Genomic DNA, 10,123 nt, shown 5'->3' on the forward strand with positions numbered 1-10,123 from the left:
AATGTGGGCCACAGTGAGACAGAATGTTGGATATTCTGTGATTCTTTGATGCTGTGGATGAACATTTTTTGAAATAACTTTTTATTTGGGAATAATGTTAGGTTTACAGAGAAGTTGCCAAAATAATACAGAGAGTTTCCATACACTCCTCACCCAGTTTTTCCTAATGTTAACATTTTACATTACCATAGTACATTTGTCAGAATTAACAAACCAACATTGTTATAGTGCTATTAAGTAAACTCCAGATTTTATTTGTATTTCACAAGTTTCCACATTAATGTCCTTGTTCTGTGCCAGGATCCAATCCAGGGCACCACACTGCATTCAGTTTTCGTGTCTCCTTAATCATTGGTCTGTGGAGCTTCTCAGTCTCTCTTTGGTTTTTAGGACCTTGACAGTCTTTTGAAGAGATCTGGCCAGGTATTTTACCAGTGTCTCTCATTTTGGACATGTCTGATGTTTTTCTCATTGGTTAGACTGGGGTTATGGGATTTTGGAAAGAAAACCACAGAGAACATGCATCGTCAACATGCATGTTATTGAGGGTACATGTTATCAACATGACCTTTCACTGATGAGGTTAACCCTGATCGTTTGGCTAAGGTCACGTTAGCCAGGTTGTTCCACTGTAAAGTTTTTACTTTTCCTTTTCTATACTCTAAACTCTATTCTTCAGATGCAAGTCACTAAGTCCAGCCCATGCTCAAGGCGGGAGGGGTTGAAGCTCCAGTTTCTGGAGAGAGCATATGTACTTACAGTTGTTGGAATTCTTCTGTAATGAAGATCTGTCCCATCTCTCCTGAATGATTTTTTGAGATGTCAGTGTAATGAAAATCTTCTGGAGCAGTAAAAAGTCTAGTGCTGTTTGTTTGGGAGAAGTATAAATTTTCATTTTCCCACCTGTTTCCTTGGGAACATTTGGAGACGTGAGAAATTTTCTGAGGCAGTTATTTCTGCATCACACAGACAATAGGACCACATGCTTTAGATCCTCTCTAACATTTTCCCAAGCAGGTTTTCCCCATATCCACCGCCCCGCCACCAGAACCTGCACTACTCCTTTAAGATCATGCCCCTGGTACCCAGGACCCTGGACTTTTCTGCTCAAATGGCCCTCCCTAGTCCTCTTCTCCAGGTCTGTCTCCAGAAGGCATCCTGGGCCACTGATGCGGAAACTTCTAGGTCTGAAGGATGGTCAAATGACTGCTGTGGATGGAGTCCGGATATGTAACCTGGGTGTCCACATATGTGTGGATAGAGGTGCAGGATAGAGCTGGGTTTGGGAAGACAAGGGGGCAGTCCTCAAGTCAGAGGCTGGGGTTGGTTCTCCCCTAGATGCCATCCTCTGATGTCATGTTCTGGTACAAATTCTGAGTATTCTGCTTTGGAATCTGGCCATCCAGGTTGTTGAAAAGGAGTATCTGTTAAGTAGGAGACTAGAACATATTTCATAGTTTACTTCTGGGAGTGATAATTCAGATATATGGCATGTGGGCCTCCATTTATACTCTTGCCCTAGGCTCTGAAAATATTTGAACCAGACCTGTTTATGCACAAAGTTGCATCTGAGAAAATTTCAGGGCTCTTGGCCATAATCTGCTCCCCAACTCCAGCACTCTGGAATACCATGACCTCCAGATGACGTCTAGCACTCTATGCCTCTGGAGACTTCCCTTGGGACACAGTTTTAAAAAAATTTTATTTATTTTATTATTTATTTATTTTTATTTATTTTATTTTTGGCTGTGTTGGGTCTTCATTGCTGCATGTGGGCTTCCTCTAGTTGCGGCGAGCAGGGACTACTCTTCATTGTGGTGCACAGGCTTCTCACTGCAGTGGCTTCTCTTGTTGCGGAGCACGGGCTCTAGGTGCGCGGGCTTCAGTAGTTGCGGTGCGTGGGCTCAGTAGTTGTGGCTCGTGGTCTCTAGAGTGCAGGCTCAGTAGTTGTGATGCACAGCACAGCATGTGGGATCTTCCCAGACCAGGGCTTGAACCTGTGACCCCTGCATTGGCAGGTGGATTCTTAATCACTGCGCCACCAGGGAAGTCCTGGGACACACAGTTTAAATTCCTTGGGAGGCATGAGTGGAGGGGCTTCTCTGCTGTCATCATAGAGGGCTTGTCTTTGCTTTCATCTACCTAGAATCCCCTTTATCAACCAAAATCTCACTCTCACTCTTCTTCACCTATCCAACACTCTATTATGTGAAATTCTATTTTTTCCATGAAGTTTTCCTTGATTCCACAAATCCCATCTTCAGAAATATGATATTGTTACTCCTTTGTAGCTGTGGGCTTCCACAGGTCATTGCCCTTTTCCTCTGGGTACTTTGCAGTTGTAACATGAGGCTGCCAGGTATAAATAGTGGCTCCTGGACTAGGGGTCTGCATGCCCCCAACTCTAGGATCAACCCAACGCACAGTCAACAGAACTCAGCATCGTTTTACACTCAATGTGCTAAGTACATTCTATTTTAAAGTCTATTTAAATAAGATATATATTAGAGCAGGGCTGAGAGAAATGCTTACGAATAAGTACAAATAGATGGTTATTCACTAATCATTATTGATTCTTTAATCAAATCATTATTTTCTTGTAGGTTTATTAGAATATTTTCTGTAATTCATCTGCAATCACTTATCTGATTCAAAAGTCCTTTGGGGGAAAGAAGAGAAGCTCTAGGATTTCCAGTAACCCTAGGAGGTGCCAGAACCCTGTAGTTAGTCTAATCAAAGAGACTTATTGGCTCTCAATGGTCACTTTTCTTTTCCAACCATGCGTGGCACCTCAGCTCTCCTCTTTCTTATAATCTCTGTGTGTTTTTTTTTTAAAGTACCTATAAAAGGACTGCCTTTTCATTGTTGGGGTAAAGCCAAAATCCACAGAAGACAGGTTAACCAGAGAATGATGTCCAGTTTGGAAGGAACTTGTCCTCCTTTTTGGCCCCTCCTAACACTGTAAATTATTAAAGGTATATTATTCATACTGAATTTTTTTTTTTACAATTGTGCTTCTCTAAAGACCATATAGTCCTCTTCTGTGTTTACTAATCATTGCTTTTGAAAATAATAGAACAGACCTAAAAGAGCGTAAAAGGCATCAAGGTTTTAAAACAGAGACATGAAATGATTTCATCATAAAACTTCTATAGCATATATTTTCAATTTTATATAGTTTAACACTTTGCTATATTCTGTCTTGCACTATTCTTTGTTTCATTCATTCATTCAACAAAACTATATTAAGCATCTACTATGTTAGGCTGTGTTCTAGGTGCTAAGGGTAAAGCAGTGAACACACAGACAAAGATTATTGCTCTCACGAAGCTTCCATTTTGGGGAACTCAGACTATAAAAAGAAATAAGTGAAATACACGCTCTGTTAGATAGTGAAAAGTGTTACAGAGAAAAATAAAATGGGACACAGGGTTACAAAGTGTTGGAGCAGGGGATGGGGATTTGTGGTTTAAATAGGATGATCAAAAAGCCCTTACAGCAAAGGTGATATTTGAGCAAAGATTGCTAGAGGTGAGGGAACAAGGCATTTGGATCTGAGAGAAGAGGCATAGGAAACAGCAAGTTCAAAGTCCCTGAGGGAGCAGGCCTGGTGTGTTTGAGAAGCAGGGAGGAAGCTAGTGGTTACAGCAGTGAGTGAGAGGGAGTCAGGGAAGAGGAGGCTGGGGTGCCAGGGGGGCCATTGCATGTGGGGCCTGCTTTGGCTTTCTCTCTAGTGAGATGGGAGCTCCCAGAAGGGTTTAAGAAGAAGAATGATAAGATCTGACTTATGCTTTCAAAGGGTCCCTATGGTGCTTATGCAGTGGGTCCAGGTAGAGCAGGAAGAGAAGCCAACGGCCAGTCAGGTCAGGAAGATGCTGCAGTAATCAGGTGAGGGGCAATGGGGACTCGGGCCAGTGAGGTCATGATGCAGATGGTAAGAAGAGGGTGGATTCTAGAGAGATATAATTATATATGTGTGTATATGTATACTGCTTAATAACCAGTTTATTGAGATATACCATGCAGTTCACCCATTTAAAGTGTACAACTCAGTGGCTTTTAGTATAGTCACAGATTTGTGCAGCCATCACCACAATCAATTTTAGAACATTTTCATCATTCCTGAAAGAAATCCTGCACCGCTTAGCATCATTCCTCAGTCTCCCCTCAGCCCTAAGCAACCCCAGTCATTTTCTATCTCTATAGATTTGCTCGTTCTGCACATTTCATATAAACGGAATCAAACAATATGTAGTCCTTTGTTATGGCTTCTTTCACTTAACAAAATGTTTTCAATCTGGATATATTTTGAAGGTAGCATTGAGAGAATTTGCTGACTAATTGTATATTTGGTGTGAGAAAGAGGGAATAAAGAATGATGCCAGTGTTTTTATTTGAGCAACTGAGATGGGGAAAACTGTAAGAGGTACAGGTTTGGGGGATTTTAACAGTTTATTTTTAGACATGCTAATTTGAGATGTCTATTGGCTATTTAAGGTGAGAAGGTGAATTGGCATTTGATACATGATTTAGGAGTCCAGGGGAGTAGGTCGGGCTAGAGATAAAAATTGGGGAGCCATCAGCGTATATATGTAAATTTTATCTTAATGAGACTGTTAGTTCCTGGAGGTCAGAGACCATTTTGTATACTGATGCCCTCCAAGTTTCAGGGATCTTCCTTACAGACATCTCATGTTCATAGTAGTGAACTGTTGTACAGAAGCTGGCCTAGTCTCTGCTTCTGCCAACCCTGAGGCTCAGCCCAGGTGTCAGACTCCACAGGAGGGACTTTTTTGACTTGCCCAAGGCAACTCTTTAAGCTATCCTGTCTACTTCCACAATATCAGGGGTGCTCAATCTGGAACTGTCCTCGTTGATCCGTTCTTTGCACCTTGCTTTTCCCTACTCATATCTCTCCCAACAACTGGCTCTTTTTCTGCTTTGTCTTACTCTTAGTATTTGATGGACAGTATCATCTTCTCAATTGCATTAAGCCTTGGGCTGTCAGATCAGCCATTCCAGTTCTCCACCTCATTACTTTGCTGTAGAACAACCTGAAATGCTTCTCTCTAGTCAACCAGCCTGTGGCCATCTTACCTGTTGCTCCTTTCCTCCCAGGCAGTTTCTCGGTCTCAGTACTATCAACATTTGGGGCCACATTTTGAGCTTCTGTCGTGAGGGGCTGCCTTGTGCATTGTAGGATGTTAAACACCATCCCTGGTCCTTACCCACTAGATGCCAGTAGGACTTCTCCATCAGGTATGAAAACCAAAAATGTCCCACCAGGTATGAAAACCAAAAATGTCTCCAGACATTGCCTGATGTCCCCCCACGGGGAAAATCACCCCCAAATTCCCCATGTTATAAAACACTGCCCTAAGGGAAAATGTGGTAATTCTGACTGTGGCCCCTTCCAGTTCTAAAATTCAGTGATTCAATTATAACTACTTTATGCAGTCATTCGTATACTGAGCCTTTTAAATTCCTTCTAGTATGCTAGGCTCACTAAACTTGTGATCACTTTCATTTTTCTTTCTCTCTTATTTTTTTCCTTTCTTTTCTTTCCCTCTTCTGAGTTCACCTGTGAGCCACAGAATGGTGATACATGTGGAAAATAAATGTAAAAATGAAGGCACACCTACGTGTTTTATAATAAAAAGGAAAATCAGAAGTTTTAATAAACTATTATGAAGAATTAATGCTATCCATCTTTAAAGCTCTTAGAAATATACAGAAGTCAGAATCTGTAATATTATCTGTTCCTACCTCCTAATTGTCTTCTGATGCAAACTATTCCTTAAGCACCAAACATCAAGTTGAATAAAAACCCATTTGGGGGCTTCCCTGGTGGCGCAGTGGTTAAGAGTCCGCCTGCCGATGCAGGGGACACGGGTTCGTGCCCCGGTCCGGGAAGATCCCACGTGCCGCGGAGCTGCTGGGCCCATGAGCCATGGCCGCTGAGCCTGCGGCTCCGGAGCCTGTGCTCCGCAACGGGGGAGAGGCCACACAGTGAGAGGCCCGCGTACCGAAAAAAAACCCATTTGGACTTAATTTAACATTGTTGCTGTTGATTAGTAGTATTGTCAGAGTAAGGCTTCCCACTCTTGAAGTCCAGCTTGGCAACAGTGGGAACTGAAGGAATTGTTTGGGAATAATAACACTCGAAGTTCCAATAAATGACTTTGAAGTGAACTCTTGGGAAGCAGCCTCTAAGCTGGTGACAGACAGCATCTGCTTTTTATGACTGACAGCACAGAGTTGGTGAACAGAGGCAGGCGGTGAGTTTTGTCGAAGTGCAGGTGTTCCAAGGTGGCTTTAAAACAGTTTCTTTTCTGACTCACGAGATGGAGAATTGAGAACAGTGTTAAGAATGGTTCCTGGCACCACCCAGCAGCATCCATTACATTATTCAGTAGGTTGCTTTGCTAGGTATTGTGAGGAGTTAAAAAAGCAATCATGGTCCTTAAATAATATTCTATCTATTAAAGCAGGCAAGAAAATAGGAAAATGTACAGAAAATGCAAATATATATAACTGCATCTATGTTGCCATCACCCTGAGAGCTAAATCATTGTTGCTGGTGGGAACAGAATGAAAAAGGAGACCCAAGTGGGGCCAGTCAATAACCACCCAGAATAAATTGCTAATCAGAAGCGAAGCTAGCACAGGCTGATAAATAACAAGGTTACTTGATCTGAAGAAAGAACCTGCTTCCCCTCATGTCAGTGATTATATCAATACAGAGAAAGAGACAACTTGGCTTTTGCTGGGTTACAGCCAGATGATGTTGTAAATCAATTACGCGTTCGCAGGCACCCTCTCCTACAGTCGCCTGGCGGGGTACAAGCAGCAGCTGATCCCCATATTGCAATGCCCGAGCAGCTTACTGATTGCCTTTGTACGTTCGGAGCACTGTAGCATACGTCTGCGCACGAAGCTTGGGCTCAAGTCTATGTAGAGCCGTGCCTTCAGACTTACCATGCCTACTAATGACCTGGGGATTTTCTTAAAATACAGATTCTGATTCAGTAGGTTTGGGGAGGGGCTTAGGATTCTGTTTCTAATAAGCTCCCAGGTGATGCTGATACATCCATGGAACATCCTTTGATTAGAAGACTGCTGGGGAGAGAGAAGTGAAATTGAAAGAAGTGGGAATAGAAGTAAGAAATGTGTGGATTTAATCTTTCTCTTCAGTTCCTCTTGTCTTGGATTCTTCTCTTTTCTCCCTTCAGGCCTCTTTACCTGTTCTCTTCCCTCCCCCGCATCTGCCTGTATACACACTAGGGCAAGAGATCCTGATTCAGTTGCCTTGGATCGGGGCCTGCGTACTGGTATTTTTAACTAGATGATTGGCTTCCCAGATGACTGTAACATGCAGATGGATTTGAAAGACGCTGATTTATTGTCTTTTAAAAACTACGTATTGGGGCTTCCCTGGTGGCGCAGTGGTTGACAGTCCGCCTGCCGATGCAGGGGACGCGGGTTTGTGCCCCGGTCAGGGAGGATCCCACATGCCGCGGAGCGGCTGGGCCCGTGAGCCATGGCTGCTGAGCCTGCACGTCCGGAGCCTGTGCTCCACAACGGGAGAGGCCACATCAGTGAGAGGCCTGCGTACCGCAAAAAAAAACCCCACAAAACTACGTATTGAAATTGTCTTAATTCAACACATGGAATTACTATATGCAATTAAATTAATAAATGATTTTTGTTGATGATAAACTACATCTATTATGTAACAGAGTTTATCTTTGCCTAAATTTGGATGAGAAGCAGAGCAGCATTGCTTGTTACCTGGACTCCTGGGGCCTCACAACAGCCTAAGAGGACTCCGTCCCCAGTCCATCCTCACGCAGCAGCTGCTTCCCTAGGTTCTAGACAGCCTATTGGAATCACCGGGAGCTTGTTCTGGTTGCAGAATTCTAGGCCCTTGTTCCAGACCTACGGAACCAGAACCTGCATTTTAATAGGATACCTACTTGCATGCTTGAGCGTGGCCCTCTCTGAGTACCGCCTTTGTCTGCTCCTCTCTGTGAGCCGTGAGACCTCAGCTCAGGGCTCCCATGTGTCACTGGGGAGAATGGAGGCGTCTGCTTTCCTTTCTCTGGCTCTTCCCCTCTGTGCCCATTGTGTACTTTTCAGTCTGTCAGATGGTGGTGCAGCTTCTTGTGGGGTGGAAATCTTAAGAAGTCAAGTTCTGGTTAAATGAGTTTCCTTTTGGGTCTTGGTTGACTCCCGAATGCCAGGGTCGCTTTGGTGGGCATGGGGGGCGGCGGGTAACACTGAAATTACCCTTAGGTGGGTAGGTTCTCCGTGTCTGATTGATTCTGGTTCCCGTGGAGCAGCTTGCATTCTAGTCACAGGGCTTCTGCTCAGAGATGGCCTCATAATTAAAACACTTTGGGTCTCTGTTGCTCCTTTCTAGAATATCATCTTAGCCCAGATTTCATAAATGTCCCCACTGATGAATGGAAGTATCTGTACTCGGAAATGAACACGCCAATGTCAGCTCAGACTATTTTTCTCCCTGCAGCTTCCTGTCATTTGTGGTGTTCTCTTCATAAACCACAGGGCTCGGCAGTAACTCGTGGCTGTTTTCGGAGCTCCAGCAGTCATTAAGTCAGATTGGATCTGCTCTCTTAGTATGGTGAGGAAATATACTGACATCCATTATGTACAGGCTGGATGCGGGGGAACAAAAACAATTCTTGTCAGTTCTGTACATGTTCAAGCTCGGGAGCATGTGAAGGAAGAAAAATATCTGTGCAATGAAAACAGAAGGCTATGTCAGAAGCAGAAGTGCTGATGGAACTCTGAGGCGTTGGGTTCAGAAGAGAGGAGAGGAGAGGCCAGATCTCTGTGGTCGGGGTGAGAGGAGCATGCAGAAGTAGATGGGAGCACACTCCCTGGAGTGTCCTGGCTGGACTGGAGAGTGAGTCCGCCCTGGGTGGGTGTCCCAGAGGTAGCCCGCTCTAAAAGGCAATATTGCCCCACTTTCCACCCTGGTCCTGCTCTATCACATAACTCTGGTTTGTTTTTTCATGAAATTGATCATGAAACTTTTGTTTGTTTTTTCATGAAATTGATCATGAAATTGATCAAAAAAAATTTCATGTTTTTCATGAAATTGATCCATTCTGAAAGAACCCTAGTTATTTTTTTGGTTACTTCCTATTTGTCTTCTCCACTAGGATTTTCGCCTGGTGAGAACAGGGATCTTACTTGTCTTGCTCATTGCTATACTCTTGGTACTCTGATGGGAAACCATTAGGAGCTATATGTTTCCTGTGGCTGCTGTAAGTTACCACAACCTGGGTTGTTTCAAATAGCAGAAACTTACTCTCTCCCAGTTCAGGAGGCCAGAAGTTGGAAATCAGGATGTTAGCAGTGTTGGTTTCTTCTGGAGGCTCTAAGTAAGGCACAACTTGTTCCCTGCCTGTCTTCTGGCCTCTGGTGGTTGCTGGCAGTCCTTGGAGTTAGTTCCTTGGCTCGTAGCTGCATCACTCCAAAGCCTACCTCCATCATCACGTGGCCTTCTTCCCCAGCTGGATCTCTCTGGGTCCTCTCCCCTTCTTATAAGGTCATCAGTCATTGCATTTAGGGTCTCTCATACTCTAATATAACTGCATCCTCACTAATTACATTTGCAAAGACCCGCTTTACAAATACATTCTGAGGTTGTGTGTAGACATGAATTTTTGAGGGACACTATTCAGCCCTCTACAGGTGCTCAACAAACATTGGTGAATAAATGAGTCATAGGAGGTTTCCTTTGACCTTCAGGTTTAAGCCCCAGTGGAAAGAGAGGACAAAAAGAAAGGGAGGAGATACCTTGGATTCTAAATAATCTAGAGGACAGCTCAACCTTATCTGCTGAGTACAAAAACACATTGTTCTCAGGAACACTCCAGTAGAAAGACAATGGAGAGGAAACACCTATTTTTTTACTATAGAAGGTTGGTGGATTTCTCGCAGGGGCTCTTATGACATTAGGGGTGCTCTGAGACTAAGCTCTACACGTGTAATTGGGGGTTCTGACACTGGACCCAGTGCTACACTTCCCAGGAGGCTGAATGGCCTTGGGGCACCAGCAGGGAAATATTCCAAAGAGAATGAGAGCATCTCC

At 43.8% G+C, this 10,123-nt stretch overlaps 1 long non-coding RNA gene across 1 annotated transcript in view; it reads left to right on the forward strand.

The window, feature by feature from the left end:
* The window catches only part of LOC131755619 (uncharacterized), a 63,840-nt gene extending 55,251 nt beyond the window's left edge, over positions 1-8,589 (forward strand). The window contains exon 3 of the long non-coding RNA XR_009335515.2: positions 8,531-8,589. This is a non-coding gene — a long non-coding RNA (uncharacterized lncRNA). The remainder of the gene's footprint in view (positions 1-8,530) is intronic.
* The last annotated feature ends 1,534 nt before the right edge of the window (positions 8,590-10,123 follow it).

The sequence above is a fragment of the Kogia breviceps genome, chromosome 4 (assembly GCF_026419965.1).
Source record: "Kogia breviceps isolate mKogBre1 chromosome 4, mKogBre1 haplotype 1, whole genome shotgun sequence".
NCBI lineage: Eukaryota > Metazoa > Chordata > Mammalia > Artiodactyla > Physeteridae > Kogia > Kogia breviceps.